Genomic DNA, 20,000 nt, shown 5'->3' with positions numbered 1-20,000 from the left:
TTAGAGGCTAAATATGTTCAAATATCTCAACGAAGTGTTTTGGAGCTGCAGAGAAGTCCTCAAAACCAAAAACGGTATTCCACCCACCCACCCACCCACCCATCATCCATCCATCCATCCACCATCCATCCATCCACCCATCCATCCATCCATCCACCATCCATCCTCCATCCATCCATCCATCCACCATCCATCCACCATCCACCATCCATCCACCATCCATCCATCCATCCACCATCCATCCATCCATCCATCCATCCATCCATCCATCCATCCATCCATCCACCATCCACCCATCCATCCATCCACCATCCATCCATCCATCCATCCATCCACCCCCCATCCATCCATCCACCATCCATCCATCCATCCACCATCCATCCCTCCATCCATCCACCATCCATCCATCCATCCACCATCCATCCATCCATCCATCCATCCACCATCCACCCACCCATCCATCCATCCACCATCCATCCATCCATCCACCATCCATCCATCCATCCATCCATCCACCATCCACCCACCCATCCATCCATCCATCCACCATCCATCCACCATCCATCCATCCACCATCCACCATCCACCACCTCCACCATCCATCCACCATCCACCATCCATCCATCCCATCCACCATCCTCCATCCATCCATCCATACCATCCATCCATCCATCCACCATCCCCCACCCATCCATCCATCCATCCATCCACCATCCATCCATCCATCCATCCTCCATCCATCCATCCATCCACCATCCATCCTCCATCCATCCATCCTCCACCCACCATCATCCGACCCATCCTCCATCCCATCCAATCCATCCATGACTCTCTCGCGGGGGGTTAGCAGTTCCAGCAAGGAGCCCAAACGTTCCTTTCCCTCATCCCGGATGACTGAACTTCTCACCTTATCCCTAAGGGAGACGCCAGCCACCCTGCGGAGAAAACCCATCTCGGCCGCTTGTATCCGCTTATATATATATAAACATAAGACAAATAAATAACTCTGACTCAAAGACACATTATTTCAAAGCACACAACAACAAGACCTTTTATATTAGGTCTATTTACTGCATTTGTGCCATATGTCTGCTGCATCTGCACAATCAGACAGTTGAAATCACTAAAAGCTCAGGGCTTGTTGCTGTTCATTCATGTTGCAGCAACAGCATTGATTATCAAGCCTCATCAATGACTCTAAAGGCCACATAAAGGCTTTAGTAATGTAAAGATAGACAAATGCATGTCTGGATAAAGAGCCCCACACGTCATTGTGTTGTTTACAATTCAGAACGTTTTCACAGCCTGTTCTTTCAAAGCGCCATGAAGCAGTACGGTAGATGTATATAAAGCGTTACATGTTGTGCACATTCAGGCAGCTTCTTGGTGAAGTTGCTGTTTGTTTCCTAAAGTAAAGTAAACACCATATTGCAGTTAAAACGTGAGCTTTAGGAAGCGATAAAACCAGCCAGCTGCTCCAGGAAAGAAGAGATAAAAACAGCAGTTAAAACTTCTTCCTATACAAAATATATTCAGCTTTGGCCCGTTTGGATCTTAAGCTGGATCTCCTGCTGCGGAAACACATATCTGGACCCCGAGGACACAGTGGGGATAAAACCTGCGACTATTCTGTTATTGGATGAACTCAATAACCTCACAGTGACCTTCCCTTCCTCTTATAATCCTTCCCTTATATACAATGGCTCCTAAGTTTCTTTCAAAGGTCTCTACCAGTAATGCTAGCTAACATGACTGGTTCTTAAGTCACTTTCACTGGTTTTTAAGCCTTTATCAGCAATGTTAAATATCGTTACTGGCCCTTAAGACTCTCTTTATAATGTTAGCTAATGTTACTGGTTTCTAAATCTGTCAGTAATGTTAGTTAACTTGAGTGGTTCTAAAGTCTCTTTCAATAAGGTTAGCTAACGTTACCTTCTCCTAAGTCTCTCCTAATAATGTTGGCTAAGTTACTAGCTCTTGAATCCAAGCCAGTAATGTTAGGTAACATTCTTAGGTCTCTTTCATTAATGCTAGCTAACCTTACTGGTTCTTAGGTCTCTTTCATTAATGCTAGCTAACCTTACTGGTTCTTAGGTCTCTTTCATTAATGCTAGCTAACCTTACTGGTTCTTAGGTCTCTTTCATTAATGCTAGCTAACCTTACTGGTTCTTAGGTGTCTTTCATTAATGCTAGCTAACCTTACTGGTTCTTAGGTCTCTTTCATTAATGCTAGCTAACCTTACTGGTTCTTAGGTCTCTTTCATTAATGCTAGCTAACCTTACTGGTTCTTAGGTCTCTTTCATTAATGCTAGCTAACCTTACTGGTTCTTAGGTCTCTTTCATTAATGCTAGCTAACCTTACTGGTTCTTAGGTCTCTTTCATTAATGCTAGCTAACCTTACTGGTTCTTAGGTCTCTTTCATTAATGCTAGCTAACCTTACTGGTTCTTAGGTCTCTTTCATTAATGCTAGCTAACCTTACTGGTTCTTAGGTCTCTTTCATTAATGCTAGCTAACCTTACTGGTTCTTAGGTCTCTGTCAGTAATGTTTGATAACGCTACTACTTCTTAGGTCTCTGTCAGTACATGACTGGTTCTTTAGTCACTGTCACTGGTTTTTAAGCCATTATCAGCAATGTTAAATAACGTTATTGGCCCTTAACGCTCTCCTAATAATGTTAGCTAATGTTATTGGTTTCTAAGTCACTGCCAGTAATGTTTGCTAATGTAACTGGTTAAGTCTTTGTCACTTATGTGAGATAACATTACAGAAGTTAGCTTTAATAACTACTTCCTAATATAAATATATAAAAAAGAAAATAGTCATCCAGAACACCAACTCAAGGACATAAAAAAGTACATCCTAACATTTCTATTTCATGAAGAAGCAGGCCCTTTATGTCTCAAAAAGCCGGCTCCAAACACAAAAGACATTGATAATAAATGACCCGAGCAGAACCAAGTAAATACAGCAACGCTCTGCTAACCTCTGCTACTGTGTTAGCTCTTCTAATCCTTTCCTTATATACAGTATCACCTGTAGTGACCTCTCTGAGTTCCTCACACAGCCAATTTATCATCAGATTTGATCAGTTTAAGACATTTGGGAGATGCTACAGTTTCTTTGCATGTGATGTTCTCTTGCTAACCTTTTCCCCTCAGCTGCTCACAGCTATTTAAATGTTTGCCCACCGTCCCTGTCCTCAACTCACACACGTCTATAGATAGAAGAGCATGCAGACAGGGAATATATTGTGTTAACGGCCGATAAGCATGACCGTCAAATACCTGGAAACTGAATGCCAAGGAAAGCTTTCACAGAAGACTCATTCATGACCGTCTAAACCCTCTAACCCTAACCCTAAATAAATGATGTCTTTCGATAATATCTATATATTTATGTGAAAGACTAATACACCATAATGAAGTCTTACTAAATTACCTTCAGGTATTCTGAATATTACACTGGTAGTTTTTCGCTGGTTGAAGAAGATCCTCAGATAGAAGAAATCTCATCTTCAAAATCATAGTTGTTTTGGCTGCATGACTAGCATATAGCATTATGTAGCTAACATTATATCTGTCAGTAATGCTAGTTATTGTGACTGCTTCTTAAGCTTCTATCTGTAATGTTAGTTAACGTGACAGTCTCCTAAGTCTCTCATAAGTTACTGGATTTTGAATCAAAGCCAGTAATATCAGCTAACGTTCTTGAGTCTCTGTCAGTAATGGGAGGCGTGTGATGCAGTGGATAGTGCGTTGGTGTTCGGATCAGGGGGTCACAGGCTCAAACCCCACTGCAGTCAGCATGCCGTTGTGTCCCTGGGCAAGACACTTCACCCAAATTACTCCTGTGGGGATTGTCCGCAGTATTGAGTATGTAAGTTGTTTTGGATAAAAGCATCTAACATGTAATGTAATGCTAGCTAATGACCTAGCATTACTGACAGATAGCATTACTGACAGAGACTCAAGAACGTTATCTAATATTACTTGTTTTTAAATACCTTTCAGTAAAGTTAGCTAGCAGGACTGTTTTTTAAGTTTCTGTCAGAAATGTAAGCTAATGTTACTAGTCCTGCTGAAAAAACCAGCATAGACCAGCTTAAGATGGTTGCTGGTTTTAGCTGGTTTTAGCTGGTGTTAGGCTGGTGTTAGGCTGGTGTTAGGCTGGTGTTAGGCTGGTTTAGTTGGTTTACCAGGCTGGACAAGCTGGCCAGGCTGTTCTGGCTGGTTCAAGACCAGCCTGGTCAGCTAAACCAGCATAGACCAGCATGGATGTCATGCTGGTCTATGCTGGTTTTAGCTGGTAGTTAAGCTGGATGCTGGTGAAGCTGGTGAAGCTGGTCTACCAGCAGTCTTGCTGGCTAAACTGAAACAGACACAGACAGACAGAGAGGGCGGGACATGGGGGGACGGCGAGACGGCAGTGGTTGAAACAAAGCGGTATGTTTTGACTGGCACTAACGGCACTAACGGCACAACGGTTGAGGAGTGAAGATCAGTTGAGCGTTTCTGTGACTCCGCCCAGCGGCTGCTCTTCTGAGAGGCACCGCTCTGACAGCTCTGTCTACTGGGAAACGCGCTAAAAGTCCTTCTGGAGGTAAGCAACACTACACAATTTCACCAAGTCTGAGAGTAAAAGCTTTCTCGAAGGTTCGTTTTGCTTTCTTACAACGTTACGTTAATGTTAACGTAACCTTACGTTTGCTAGGAGGCTAGCTGTCTTAGCTAACAACAGTTAGCAGCTAACGTTTTCTGCAGTTTGTGTTTCCCCTGAAAAAGGTGATGTAGTTATTTAAGGGTAAGTTAACTTAACGTTATCTTACAAGTTGAGAGAGTTACGTTTTGTTTAAAATCGTCAATGTAATGCCATTAGAGGTGTTGTGTTGAACATGAAGTTAGCTAACTGTAGCTCTCTACCAAAGGTTAGCATGTTAAGCTGTACTTTGTGTGGCAGCTCGCTTAATACAAAGAGGGTTTTTGTGCTTCATTGTAAACTTGTCTTACAAATGTGTGTTAATCTACCTGAAATTGTAGGGACAGTTTTTTTCTACTCAATGATACAGACCATTGTTGAGGAGATGCAAAACATACTGTAAATGAGTTGGGTCTGACATACTTTGAGTAATGTTACTTTGCTGCTAAAAAATGAAACATTATCAGAAGAGGATATCACCAAAGTGTGTGATTCTGTCAGGGGATTTGATCTGTTCTCTGCATGTCGTACTATGTACACACTGCTCTGGTATTAATTAAAAATATAATTGTAAAATGTAAGTCTCCCGCTCTTGTCATCGTTCAGGCTTTGCATTTGAACTCCTATGACTGGTTGCGGTCTTGAAGGGAATGACTTCCTGGCCTTCCTGACATCCAGGAAAATGGTGAGATTCTAATCCATTTCAATGCCAAAAGCAAGTTATTGTTTTAAACTTTTTTAATATGATTTTTTGGGAAATTTCAGTTTTATTTGACAGTAGAGATCTAATGGAAACAGTGGAGAGGGAGGAGATGATATGCAGCAAAAGGCCGAGCCGGATGGTTGCTGCTCCATGTGGAACGTGTTCGATCAGGTAAAGCACTTTGGTACCCAGTTATTTATGGTATTGAGTTTGAATTTAGCCTTTGGAAGGTATTTTCCAACAGTGCATTGTAAAGACTGAAAAAACAGGCTCAAGTTAAAGCTTGACATGATTTGGTCTTTTACTTAAAGGTGGGGTAGGTAATTTTGGAGAAACCAGCTCGAGTGCGCTATAATTTGAAAATACACAACCGGAAAAAATCTGCCCCTTCCTCACAGAGCCCCTCCTCCAACACACACGAACGCGCACATGACCAATGAGGGCACGAGATAAGTTTGTGCACAGATGGAAGGCTGACAGGCAGGTAGGCCATCCAGTTATTTTAGCCGGGCCGGCTCAGATGATTGGTCGTGCTTTTTACAGTACTACAGCTTCCACTGATGATATTTTTTTATGGATTTTTTGTCAAAGCACTTCAGATATTCATTGCTATCAGGATGTTAAGAGCATTCCATGGAATATAACAACAAGTGTATCTCGAGCCGGTTTCTCAAACTTACCTACCCCACCTTTAAGAGGATGTTTGTACTCCTGTCTTCTTTTATTTCCTTATATTTCTTTCAGGTGTAACATCTACCAATGGTTGTACATAGACCTCCTCCACCTCTTTGCTGTCCTACTAGTCAACCCTCCTGATCAGAGCCTTTCCTAAATAGTGGTAAGTTGTTTTACAGTTCAGTGTACGTTAATTTAGCAACTTAATGCTTTACTGCTGTTCAATAAACCCTATATATACATCCATCAGCAATCAATAAAACAAATCATCCAACACAAAATAGAATAAATCTATTTATTTGTATACAGCAGCATCTATTGGGACTGCTCATTGATGTCATCAAGAGCCATTGAGTCTACCTTTTGTAGTCGGCCTCTCAGAATGTTTATAATTTCTTTGTCTCTTAACATTCCTATAGTCATTTGTTTTTTTATTGTTAGTATTGTTTTGTTCTTTATTTTTGTTGGGAGAATCACTTTGCAATTGTGTAAGTGCTATATAAATAGTTATACTAATATAATTGTTGTTACCATCATTACTATTATTAAAAATGTTTTCTTTGTTTTCTTTATTCATCGCTGCAGAAAGGATCATGCCAGCCCACATCAAACACCTGATCAAGAACTTGAGAATCTTCAGGCAGGAAAGATGAAAACACCTGTTCAAAGTTCCAGTTCCCTGTACATCGAACCATGCCTGTCCTCTGTTCCACATGTCTTCAGTCAGTTCTGGACCCCATGACTCGGACACTAGTTCTACCAAGGCTCATTAGAGGTAAGCAGTGGTAGGAGAGTGGAGTTATCTTTGTATTTAGGCTGCAAGTCGACAAGAATAGATTACAAATCGCTTAAAAAATTGTTCAGACAAGAGGCACCATGTGTTACGCAGGTGTGGCGCTGATATAGTCTATATATAATATGCGGTTGAACTTTAAAATTAAATTATTTCCGGTGCAGAGACAAACACTCGAGGTGGATGTATAAAGTACATACTGTGTGTTAATAAAATATAGCGTATATCCCTCAATTTATCGACAATAACAATGACAATACATACTTCCGGGTGTAAAGTAATATATCTATCATACTATATCAGGGTGTCCGCAGGGTCTTAAAAAGTATTAAAAGTTGATAAATCAATTTAGCGAAAATTAAGGCTATTTCAAAGTATTAATCGGCATTTTCCAAGTATTACATTTTGTAGCTTGTTTTCAATAAGTATATAAATTGTCCAAAGAGGTTGTATTCTACAGTGTGCCTGAATGTACACTCGCACGCTCACTGCTTGATAGCGCGCGAAGGTCCGTTTACGCCGGTTGTTAAACAACATCGTTATGGGGAAATGCAAGTTTGCGTCCAAATGGTTGGAAGATAAGGAGGAAGGACAATCAATACTGTATATAGTCAATGTGAGGTGAAGTGTCGCCAATGTAACCGGTTAGAACTCAAAGTGGCGATGAGGTCTTAAAATGTATGGAAAGAGTCTGCTTTTGTGGCAGACTACAGCGCCACTTACAGGCCTGGCATATGTACTACAGCGTCTCCAGCGCTTTCGAACGGCAATGGCCGTGGCTGTCTCCTCCTGATTGGTGGAGTTGGCCCAATAGCCGTAGTGCCACCGTCCTGACGTCAGGACAGTGTTCAAATCTGGATCAGTTTTTATCAGATCCGTTGCAGCCCCTTTTTTAGAGATTTGGGTATGGAGGAAAATAGAGAGGGTTGTGTTTTCTGACACTTGGTGAGTTCCCTGGAACACCGGGGACACATATTCATGTAGAAAAGACGTACACAAGTGCATTTTGCATGATAGGTCCCCTTTAAGTAATCATAACACAAAGCTAAAAGTTAATCTGTTTTTCCTTTCTCTTTTCAAGAGTGCTTCAGAGGATGGCTGAATTCACAAAACGTGGAGAAGACAGAGAGGGAAAAGTTGGCCAGTTACTACATTTTACAAAAAATACAGGACCTTGTGAAAAGCGGAAAGAAACAGTTGAAGGAAATTGCTTAAAAATATGAAGTAATGGGTGTTTTGAAAATGTTTTCAAATTTGTGTTAATGTTCATTGTGTGTTATAAATTATTTTCCTGCTTCTAATCATTTGATGTATGAGTATTTATTTACAGACAATACTACATTCTGGTACCTTTCTGGTAAGGTAGGTGCTCTGATCTGAAATGATAGATTGAGCTACTGCAATTGGGTGAGAGTGTTTCATCATCATATATGACCAGCTTAACCATCAAGTAATCCCAGTTAAAGTTCTACTCAAGATCATACAAGTCTGACCAGCTAATGGTGACCAGCTAAAACACTGTGACCAAACCAGCTATCCTGACCAGCTAAAGTGTCCAAAACCCCTCTTAACCAGCAAACTAATCCAGCCTAATATTGACTGGCTGGTCAGGCTGGTAAACCAGCCTGACCAGCCTTGTTGGTCTTAGCTGGTTTTTTCAGCAGGGAGATTGTAGGTCTCTGTCGGTAATGCTATCTACCACTAATGGCTATTCAGTCTCTGCCATTAATGTTAGCTAACGTGACTGATTCTTAAGATTGTATCTGTAATGTTAGCTTACTTGAGTGGTTCTAAAGCCTATGCCAAAAATGTTAGCATATTACGGTTCTTTAAGCCATGTTAGCTGACGTACTTGAGTCTCTGTCAGTAATGCTCTTACAGATCTTAAGTATCTGTAAGTAATGTTAGCTAATGTTACTGGTTCCTAAATCTGTCAGTAATGTTAGTTATCGTTCTTGAGTCTCTGTCAGTAAAGCATGATACTTGTTTTTAAAATACCTTTCAGTAAAGTTAGCTAGCGGGACTGGTTCTTAAGTTTCTTTCAGTAATGCTAGCTAATGCTAATGGTTCTTACGTCTCTGCAAGGATTGAGCAAACGTTGCATCCTCTTAAGTCTCTCCTAATAATGTTTGCTAACGTAACTGGTTCTTAAATCGCTGTCAGAAATGTAAGCTAACCTTTCTATTTCTTAGATATCTGTCAGTAATGCTAGCTTACATGACTGGTTCTTAAGTCACTGGTTTTTAAGCCATTATCAGCAATGTTAAATAACATTACTGGCTTTTAAGTCCCTCCTGATAATGTTGGCTAATGTTATTGGTTTCTAAGTCACTGCCAGTAGTGTTTGCTAATGTAACTGGTTAAGTATTTGTCACTTATGTTAGATAACATTACAAAGTACCTCCCAGCATTTCTATTTCATGAAGAAACAGGCCTTTTATGTCTCAAAAAAGCCGTCTCCAAACACAAAACACATTGATAATAAATGACCCGAGCAGAACAAAGTAAATACAGCCGAGTCCCAACGCTCTGCTAACCTCTGCTACTGTGTTAGCTGAAGTAAAACATCACACGCTTGCTTGAAGAAATAGAAGCAGACAATGTAATAGCTTTACTAAAAAACAATCTCGCCTGTGTAGCTCCGTCCAATATGGCTCTTTCCCAAAGAAAAAACCCACCAGTACCATTTAACTGCCCTGCATGAAGCCTCCACACAGCTGTGGAGCGCTCCATGCATTAAGTGAGGTGTGTAAATAAACAGTTGAACTGCAGGAGGCTGTCTCTCTGAACCTCTCAGAGTAAAATCAATCGCTGTGGGTCCGACAGACGCCAGCTGTTTAAATGCATTATGTGCAGCTTCTCCGTGGATGCATATTAAAAAAAACTAGGCATAAACGTAGATATAAAACATCTCATAAAACGGTGTTATGAATCATTCACAAAGCAGCCTACGTTCCCCAAATGGTGCAGTGGGGTTGAGTAACTTAGTAAAGTGTTATTCCACTTTCTATGCAATGCATCCCTCTTTTCTTTTACTGGGTTTTCACTTATTTCTGAAACATCTTACTACCCTCTGCAGGACACTAACAGCCTTATTCAAAGCTCACCTATTATGCTATATTTGAACAATATAGTATAGGTCTCAGATATATAAAAAACATGTCTATGAAGGGTTTTGCTCAAAATACCAAACAGATCACCCATTCTATCATCATCCCCCTCTATTTCAGCCCTGTTACTAAAGAGATGATTCTGGGTCCTTAGCTTATTACGCCATATCATGTTCCAAACCACATCAAGGATTCTCTCTGAAACAGTATGGAGCTCAAAGGCTTTCTCTCTCTCAGGTTTACCACAAGGTGACTTCCTTTTTATTTCCTGCTTCTTCACACATGCTCTCTCCAGCACAGGTTAGCTCTGAGTGTTAGCATGCTAATGTAAACACAGACCATATTACTTCCAGAACACGTCTCATTGTTTCTGACAGCAACGTTTCTGATAGGCCCGTGGGTTTAAAGCCCGCCCACATTTTAGTAATGTCGTCATGACGCAGCAAATCTGGATCAGCTCCGTTGTTCCCCCGTTTTTAGAGATGTGGGTACGGAGGAAAAGAGAGAGGGGTTTATTTCCTGACACTTTGTGAGTCTCCTGACACACCGGGGACACACCGGGGACACATAGTGATGTAGAGAAGACATCACTTTGTGAGTCTCCTGACACACCGGGGACACATGGTGATGTAGAGAAGACATCACTTTGTGAGTCTCCTGACACACCGGGGACACATGGTGATGTAGAGAAGACATCACTTTGTGAGTCTCCTGACACACCGGGGACACATGGTGATGTAGAGAAGACATCACTTTGTGAGTCTCCTGACACACCGGGGACACATAGTGATGTAGAGAAGACATCACTTTGTGAGTCTCCTGACACACCGGGGACACATGGTGATGTAGAGAAGACATCACTTTGTGAGTCTCCTGACACACCGGGGACACATGGTGATGTAGAGAAGACATCACTTTGTGAGTCTCCTGACACACCGGGGACACATAGTGATGTAGAGAAGACATCACTATGTGAGTCTCCTGACACACCGGGGACACATGGTGATGTAGAGAAGACATCACTTTGTGAGTCTCCTGACACACCGGGGACACATGGTGATGTAGGGAAGACATCACTTTGTGAGTCTCCTGACACACCGGGGACACATGGTGATGTAGAGGAGACATCACTTAGTGAGTCTCCTGACACACCGGGGACACATAGTGATGTAGAGAAGACATCACTTTGTGAGTCTCCTGACACAGCGGGGACACATGGTGATGTAGGGAAGACATCACTTTGTGAGTCTCCTGACACACCGGGGACACATAGTGATGTAGAGAAGACATCACTTTGTGAGTCTCCTGACACAGCGGGGACACATGGTGATGTAGGGAAGACATCACTTTGTGAGTCTCCTGACACACCGGGGACACATGGTGATGTAGAGAAGACATCACTTTGTGAGTCTCCTGACACACCGGGGACACATGGTGATGTAGAGAAGACATCACTATGTGAGTCTCCTGACACACCGGGGACACATGGTGATGTAGAGAAGACATCACTTTGTGAGTCTCCTGACACACCGGGGACACATGGTGATGTAGAGAAGACATCAAAAAGTGCATTTTGAATGATAGGAGACCTTTAAGACTGTTTATGTCCATCTGTATTTTAGATTGTACCCATCGTTTAAATATGCAATCCATGTATAGACACTGTTTTTAAACCTAAACGTCACACTGTTACACCCTAATGGAAATAAGTCTGGAAGAGATTAGGAAATCGCAGGTTGTCATCTTTTAAAGGGATTATCTTGCAAGAGATTTACACGTCTGATTGAAAAATATGTCATTCTGCGCAGTCAAACAAAGATGAAAGACAAAGCTAAAGTGATGGATTACCTAGCTCCGGCAAATTAAACATTGGTTCAAGTTCTTTGTCATAATTTACAAGAACAAAAAGCTGCTTTTTGTAAACCAGGGAAAGCCTGATAAATGGGATGTGAAATCCTGCGTTGAAGGTGAACTGTGAACAGTATTTAAATCTTTATGTGGTGGTTGTTTGTCTGTTAGTTCAGTTCATGTGTGACGGTACACTGGTCTTCATATGCCTGTATAATGCATTGATTGAGAGCAGCAGGTGGGGGGGTATGAGGGGGGGAAATGGATATGAGCAACACAGTCTCACGGCATTTCGTGTTATAGTAACGAAATTAATCTATTGATTCGTGTTCACCAACACTATTTTCCCATTTTTTTCGTGTCACACAGAACGATTTTAAAAGCAATGTAAATAATAACAAATTAGAAGGAAAAACAGATACAAAAAAATACAGATTTAAGTATTCTGACACAGAACGATTTTAGAAGCAATGTATTTATATTGGTAGTATGTTTCGTGCCTGCACCAAATAATAACAAATTAGAAGGAAAAAAAGATGACATAAAATACAGATGTCAGTATTCTGAGGCTCTGAGCCATTTCTTTTCCTCACTGACGGCAAAAAAACTCAGACATTATACAATTTAAAATAAAAGGGATAGGGTTAGGCTTAGGGTAAGATATTGAGTAAGAACATGTTTTTATGAACCACACAGCTTCTGGTCTTCCAAGACCCGACCAGACAAAAAGACGTGTTGCAGGCACGGAACATACTACCAATAGAAATACATTGCTTTTAAAATCGTTCTGTGTGACAGGAAAAAAAATTGAAAATCGTGTTGGTGAACACGAATCAATAGATTAAATTAATTTCGTGACTATAACACGAAATGGCGTGAGACTGGGTTGATATGAGACACGTCAGGAATCAGCAGTCGAATGATTGACTGATCGACCTCGAATAGCTAGATATAAAACGGAGCATCGGCACAAAGGGGAGTGGGGGTGTCAGTAATGCTAGCTAATGTTACTGGTTCAAAGATCTCAATCTATAATGCTAGCTAAAGTAACTGGTTTATAAGTCTTTGTTAGCAATGCTAGCTAACGTTACTGGTTTGTAAGTCTCTGTCAGAAATGCTAGCTAACGTAACTGGTTTGTAAGTCTTTGTTAGCAATGCTAGCTAACGTTACTGGTTTGTAAGTCTCTGTCAGAACTGCTAGCTAACGTTACTGGTTTGTAAGTCTCTGTCAGAAATGCTAGCTAACGTTACTGGTTTGTAAGTCTCTGTCAGAAATGCTAGCTAACGTTACTGGTTCTCAAGTCTCTGTAAATAATGTTAGCTAAATAACTGGTTCTTAAGTCTCTGTCAATAATGCTAGCTAACGTTACTGGTTCTTAAGTCTCTGTCAGAAATGCTAGCTAACGTTACTGGTTCTTAAGTCTCTGTCAGAAATGCTAGCTAACGTTACTGGTTCTTAAGTCTCTGTCAGAAATGCTAGCTAACGTTACTGGTTTGTAAGTCTCTGTCAGAAATGCTAGCTAACGTTACTGGTTCTTAAGTCTCTGTAAATAATGTTAGCTAAAGAACTGGTTCTTAAGTCTCTGTCAATAATGCTAGCTAACGTTACTGGTTCTTAAGTCTCTGTCAGAAATGCTAGCTAACGTTACTGGTTCTTAAGTCTCTGTCAATAATGCTTGCTAACTTAACTGGATTGTAAGTCTTTGTTAGCAATGCTAGCTAACGTTACTGGTTTGTAAGTCTCTGTCAGAAATGCTAGCTAACGTTACTGGTTCTTAAGTCTCTTTCAGTAATACGTCTCTGTCAATAATGCTAGCTAATGTCACTGGTTCAAAGGTCTCAATCCATAACGTTAGCTAAAGTAACTGGTTCTTGAGTCTCTACAGGTAATTTATGCCTGGTTACTGGTTCTTCAGTCTCCAAAAGGAATGAGTAGTTAAGCCAATTGGACTGATTCTTCAGTCTATCTGTATTTTTAAATAACATAGCTATTTGTTTGTGGCTCTGCTAGTAGTGTTTGCTGACGTTAATAGTTCCTATTCTGTGTTAAGCTAATATTATGTTAGCTCGATCCTCCTTAGCAACGGTTGTTATAGTCCTTGACAGCGGTCTGTATTAGCAACGTGTCACATGTTCTGAATGGACCAATCAGAATTGAGTATACAACTAAGCCGTGTAATAATAGTGCTTATGTCTATGCTAATGTGTGCTAAAGGTGCTGGTTCTTAAGTCTCTGCGAGTAATGTTAGCTAACGTTACTGGTTCTAAAAATACTTAAATCTATTATATCACTCTTTTTTTACAGAATTTCTTTCTGCTACAATTAATCAATGTCTGATTTTCTTTTAATCATTTTCTTGTTATTGTTATAATATTGGATCATCATTTTCAATAGTTTCCAAAACGTTTAGGGGTCAAAATATTCTTTACAATCCACGGTTGACTCTTCAGCTCTCGGGCATTTAAGTTTAGGATTCGAAGGAAGACACTGTATTGCTTATAGATTAACAACAGGCCTTTTTGTAAATGTTATACTTACATTATTGCATTTATATTTCCTACATGCTTTCTACATGCTGCTCTTCACTATGAGTTGGGGACGTTGAACCACATGCACAGTTAAAGCTCTGGTTGTTTACATCTTCTCTGCTGCATTCACACAAAAATGTGACATTTAAAGATCCATAGTATTGAGCTACACCCTGTAGTTCTGTAGTGGTTAACCTCAATTTATACATTGCAAAACAACACAAAACAGCGTTTATTGACCTACCCTGCAAGTAAGGCTTGATCCATAAATGGCCGTCACACCTCATGCATCAAAACAATCTGAGCGCCTGGAGCAAACTGCAACGGATCCACTGGTCTTAATTTACCGTATGTCTGTCGCTCTATAGGAGAACAGCTGGCAGCGTGCCCTCAGATCACGCTGACAGGCTGGAAACACCCTGCCAAGGACTGCATGTCCCTCCAAGTTTCACTCAACAAACCTGCATGCAGGCCAAAAGGAAGGAGGATTCAAGATTTAAGTTTCAAGGCTTTATCATCGGCCTTTTCCAAATCTAGTCGAAAAATCTCCATTGCATTCAGATGTCTCATTATCTTGCATTATTCCCAATATTTCCTAACCACACAAACAAACAAGAAAAACACTGTCCATGAAGACTCATTGCAAAGAGCTTCACTTTATAGGAGCCGATCAATGTTCAAGATTCAAGTTTCAAGTCTTCATCAGATATATCAATGACAAACTGAAGTCTAATATATATAGGACATAAAACTAATAAAACTGATAAAATAGTGCAAGAGAATGTTTTGAGATGTGCAAGTAATTACAAATAAAATAGAAATAGTGAGAGAAGAGTCTGTATACAACTAAATGGAATATGATATATATATACATAATTAGCAAGATGCAATCAGATGAATGTTTATGGTTGTTTTTACAGAGTTCAGGTGTTTAATAGTCTTATGTGGGGTTTCTTTGGAAGTGTGTCCTTGTCCGATGTGAGGGTCCAAGAACAAATAAACATTGATTGATTGATTGATTGATTGATTGATTGATTGATTGACCTGTGGAATGAAACTGTCTCTGAGTCTAGTGGTTTTTGTCCTGATGCTTCAGAAAGAACAGTTTGTTGCTGGGGAAAGTTGGAAAGGCTTCAATACTAAGCAGGTAAAATGGGATGAAGGACACACTGAGGTAGACAAGAGAAGGAAAGAGAGAGAGTAGGAGGGCTATTTAAACCTCTCATCAAAGACAAACACATAAAGAAACTTGATGTGTGTGCAAGAGCGTGGTTATGTGTACTAGATATTCAGTAGCCATGCATTTGTAATCCCAGCTGTAAACCTATATGAGTGTTGTGCTGTTTCACAGACCGATGATAGGTTAGGAAAAGGTCAGTAACACATTTAGTACACTGGCCTCAAATGTCAGAATAAAAGGAGAGAACAGCTTCGATGCTAAGCAGGTAAAATGGGATGAAGGAGACACTGAAAAGAGTAGGAGGGGTATTTAAACCTGTTTAGCCCTGAGCCTGTTTTTCAGGTCTCAGGCTCGAAAATGACATTCCCAGAACAAATGACCATATCTTCCCTTCTAAAAGGGTTAAATTAATAATCTTTTTTCTCAAAGTAATGATAAACCTGTGAGTTGGATGTAGAAAAGTCAGAATCAATATAGATGTTTTTTATTTTAAAGAAAATTCAGATTTTACATAGTAAAAAACTGTAAATGATAGTGTCCGTCCAAAAATTCTTTTTTACAGATAGTGAAAATTACCCTTGGATGATGGTAAGGTAGACTAAAAGCTTTAGGAATCCAAAGTACAACATATAATAAGTACCCTGTATCAAGATTGATGCAAAACAAGTGACATTTGACCTTTTTAGAGAGATTTAGCCAAAACCACTCCACCTCTGAGGTGATTTGGGTGGAAATGGGCGTTTTTACCGTTTCTCTGGAACCCATTGGTCGATTTTGGTGATTGACATCTCTTTCTGACCGTTAGAGCCAATAGAATCGAAGGGGGATTTTCACATACACACACATGTTAACAAAAAAAGGTGGGGGCTTTGCGCATTCAGGTTTGCATCAGAGCGAACCTAGCACACGCTCTGACATCTGGAAACGGAAAAGCAGTTTTATTGCTTATGGATTATCAGAAATCATTTCAAAGTGACACAGACACATTGGATTAACCTATGGATTAACTTCAGCAGCGTTTTTATCGTTTTAATGCCTTGAAGACCAGTTTTGACCTGACAACGACACAGGTAAGCCATGTTAGCGTTTTTAGCTACCTAGCGCCACATGTTTTGATGTCTGTTTTTGTTTATAAAGTTGCGAGTTCTTATCATGGAGTGATGATGTAGGTACCGATCGATTTTGTGTCTTCTCACGATGCTAGTCGATATGTTGGACGTGCAGTAAAGATAAATAATAAGGGTGTTATGAGTGAGTTTCTGTGCAAAACGCCGTTAGCATTTTTTTGCTCGTAGCTAATTCATAGGCCCAGCGCTAACTTTGTGGGTTTAAAAAAACAACAAAAAAAACAGATCAGTTAGCCGAGTTTCTTCCCGTTACATGGATATAAAACATTAATAGTTTATTGAATATTAAGATGCCCTCAGACGCTGTTTGCTGCAGATGACGCGTTTTTCCCCCCGGTATCGGGGGTGCGGTGTAGAAGAGGTTAAACCTGTCAACAAAGACAACACATAAAGAAACTCGATGTGAGTGCAAGAGCATGGTTATGTGTACTAGATATTCAGTAGCCATGCATTTGTAAACCTATATGACCGATGAAAGGTTAGGAAAGGTCAGTAACACATATAGTATATTGGCCTCAAGCGACCCCCTGTGTATGAATTCTAGAACTAGATACTGTACAGAACATCGCCTGACCCTCTGTGCAACGGTAGCCTTGTTTTAAATACGTTGCATCTACTTAAATCAATTGCAAGTGTACTTTATCCACCTTTAATCCCCGTACAAGCTGAAGTGTAAATACAGTCAGCAGCTGGTTGTTTCCACGCCATCTCATCCCCTCTTAGTATCATTGACTCATTGGATCATAAACTGTTTGGCTTACGGCTTACTAATAACATCCAATCACATGCATACAGGTGCATCAGGTGGCTTTTATTTACTGTACCGAGGGGATAAGCTCTCGGTGAGGCTGGGATCCTCGATGCGTTTCCAACCAAATGCAACTGTATATCTATAGCTTCAGGATGTGTGTGTCGCTCCACAGTTCACTGGCTTCAAGGATTTTCCTTATAAATCTTCTTTAGGTATGCCAGTGTTTGATATGGCTTTATTTAAGTGTTTTATAGGGACAATCAAGAATGCTAGAAGCCATTTAAGATAAGATAAGAGGTACTTTGCGTTGCAGCAGCATCAAAAAACAATTAAAAAAAACAAGGCATTGCACATGAGTAGAAATTAAAGAGTAGAAATAAACAATTCTAGAATTTAAACATCTCAAAATAGAAATAAAACAGCATTAAAAAGTTGAAAATATACAGTAGAACGTGTAGATAAAAAAATCTATAAACTAAAATGCAAAAAAAATAACCTTATTTGCTTGTTTATCTATTTATTCTGTAACTTTGCCAGAGTGACCATTAGACTTCCCAAAAATACATCAAAGTTTCTGAGCTCTACAAATTTGTGAACACAAGTAACTTACTCATTACGTGGCTGATCACCTGCTTGTCCCTCTTTGAATAATGATGGTAGGCTGTCTGCAACACCCAAACATCCAGACAATTTGATTGGAATCCTGGGTGATCTATTACGCAGGTTATGTTTGCACCATCTCCCTCATATTCATTGAATTCCTCCATTTGGCCACCATGACATCCTTTTCTTGGCAGCATTGGCACTCTTCAATTGTTTCCATGATTGTACATTTTTCACATGTACACCTAAATGTACAAAAAATAGTTGAGAAATAATTGCATTTTTAGGAGGAGACCTACTTCTGTGGTGAGTTCCAAGCCTAGCAGAGTGTGATGCAGTTACCTGAGCCAAGTGTCTATGAATTATAATCAAATGTATATACCAGTCTGTGTTCTGTTGCCTGAGCCAAGTGTGCCTGCTATTTATTATTATTGATTTACTATTTATGAACATCTCTATGAATTCAAGTCAAATGTATACCAGTCTGTGTTCTGTTGCCGCACCGGATCTCCGCCAAATCCAGGATCATCATCCCCATGTTCGCTCCCGTCTGTATCTCTACCGCTACTTGAATACTGTGGCTCAAACTGGTATGGTTCCACCACGTTAGACTCGCTCCCGCATGATCTGATTCCACCACACCGGCATCCTCTTCAATAAAATCCTCCTCTTCTTGAAAGTGCACCGAGTCTATTGACGATTCACTGTCACTCGATTCTGTCGAAATATCCGAGCCAGAGTCCGACATCAGCCATATAGTTAGTGTATTATTCAACAAGGGTTCTACTCGTGACGTACCGTGACGTACCGTGACGTACCGTGACGTACCGTGACGTGCGTGACGTCACTAACCGGCGAAAGCTGTTTTGTTTGGAGCGGTCGTGTAACATCGGAAGCGAGCATGGAAAGTTGTAATAAATCACGATTTATAAATACAGCGGGCATATTGTCATTAATGACAAATGATTTCCTATTAATAATAGTATATATTATCGTAATAAGAACAGTATTGCTCTTTAACAACCAAAAACTAGTTTTGATGTTAATGATCGGTCAGTTTCAGCTTCTCAAAATGCAGGATTTGCTCAGTCACTTTGCATTGACGTTCACTTTGCACTGGGTTTCTTGCTGTTAAACTCAAAAAGGTTATTTATTGCAGACTTAAAGATAAATTGTAAAAGTAAAGAGATAAATAATAATGTCATTTATACAGGCCAGTACCTCAGGATCCCAATAACGTTGTGTTTAAACCGACTAAAGCTGCTGTAATAACTGCAAATATACATTTTAAAATCTGTGCAGATTAGCAGATGGGTTTGCTCCACCCGGACGTCTCTCATATGGCGGTTATATATGATATGTTAGTGCTTATTGTTGGAAAATGGTAGTTAAATATCAGATTTATAATGAGTGTGCACTGTGAGAGTGAAGGTTAATCCATTAGCACATAATAAAACTAAATACAAAATAAATGTATATGCATATCGTCCTAAATCGATCATGGGGTCGATTTGAAGTCTTCTATTTATTGGGTAGCATTATTTATTTGTTTAACTATTCCTAACGACATTTTATATTAAGTATTTTAAGAAAGAGGTTGACAACTGTCTATTCATCGGGACGAAACATGTGCAACTACTGGAGACAAAACCGAACAAATCTTAACTCTAAATACAACGGAAAATTGGTTATGATTTAATGAAAATATTAAGGACTATATCTTTGAACAGTCATCGAGTTATTTCATTAATAAGTACTCAAGATATGTCAAAGGAGCAGCAGTGTTTCCCATACATCGATTTATTTGTGGCGGGCCGCAATCAAATTCTGTGGGAAACACTGAGCAGTGCTTACCAACTCCGTTAATACAATCTGTTGGGCTTAAACTCTGACTTTAATGACCCCTTTCTGCTTATTGTTGGAACATGGTAGTTACATATCAGATTTATAATGCACTGTCAGAGTGAAGGTTAATCCATT

General features: G+C 40.0%; 1 protein-coding gene and 1 long non-coding RNA gene across 2 annotated transcripts in view; one reads left to right on the top strand and one right to left on the bottom strand.

Annotated features, from left to right (window-relative positions):
• LOC117487094 (thyroid hormone receptor alpha) overlaps window positions 1-20,000 on the bottom strand; it is a 130,693-nt gene that overhangs the window by 48,980 nt on the left and 61,713 nt on the right. The gene's annotated exons all lie outside the window — the stretch shown is intronic.
• On the top strand, window positions 4,423-5,630 carry LOC117487098. Its single transcript, XR_004556343.1, has 3 exons — window positions 4,423-4,605; window positions 5,308-5,386; window positions 5,467-5,630. It is a non-coding gene; the product is annotated as an uncharacterized LOC117487098 (long non-coding RNA).

Source organism: Trematomus bernacchii, unplaced genomic scaffold (assembly GCF_902827165.1).
Source record: "Trematomus bernacchii unplaced genomic scaffold, fTreBer1.1, whole genome shotgun sequence".
NCBI lineage: Eukaryota > Metazoa > Chordata > Actinopteri > Perciformes > Nototheniidae > Trematomus > Trematomus bernacchii.
This window is presented reverse-complemented; position numbering and strand designations above follow the sequence as displayed.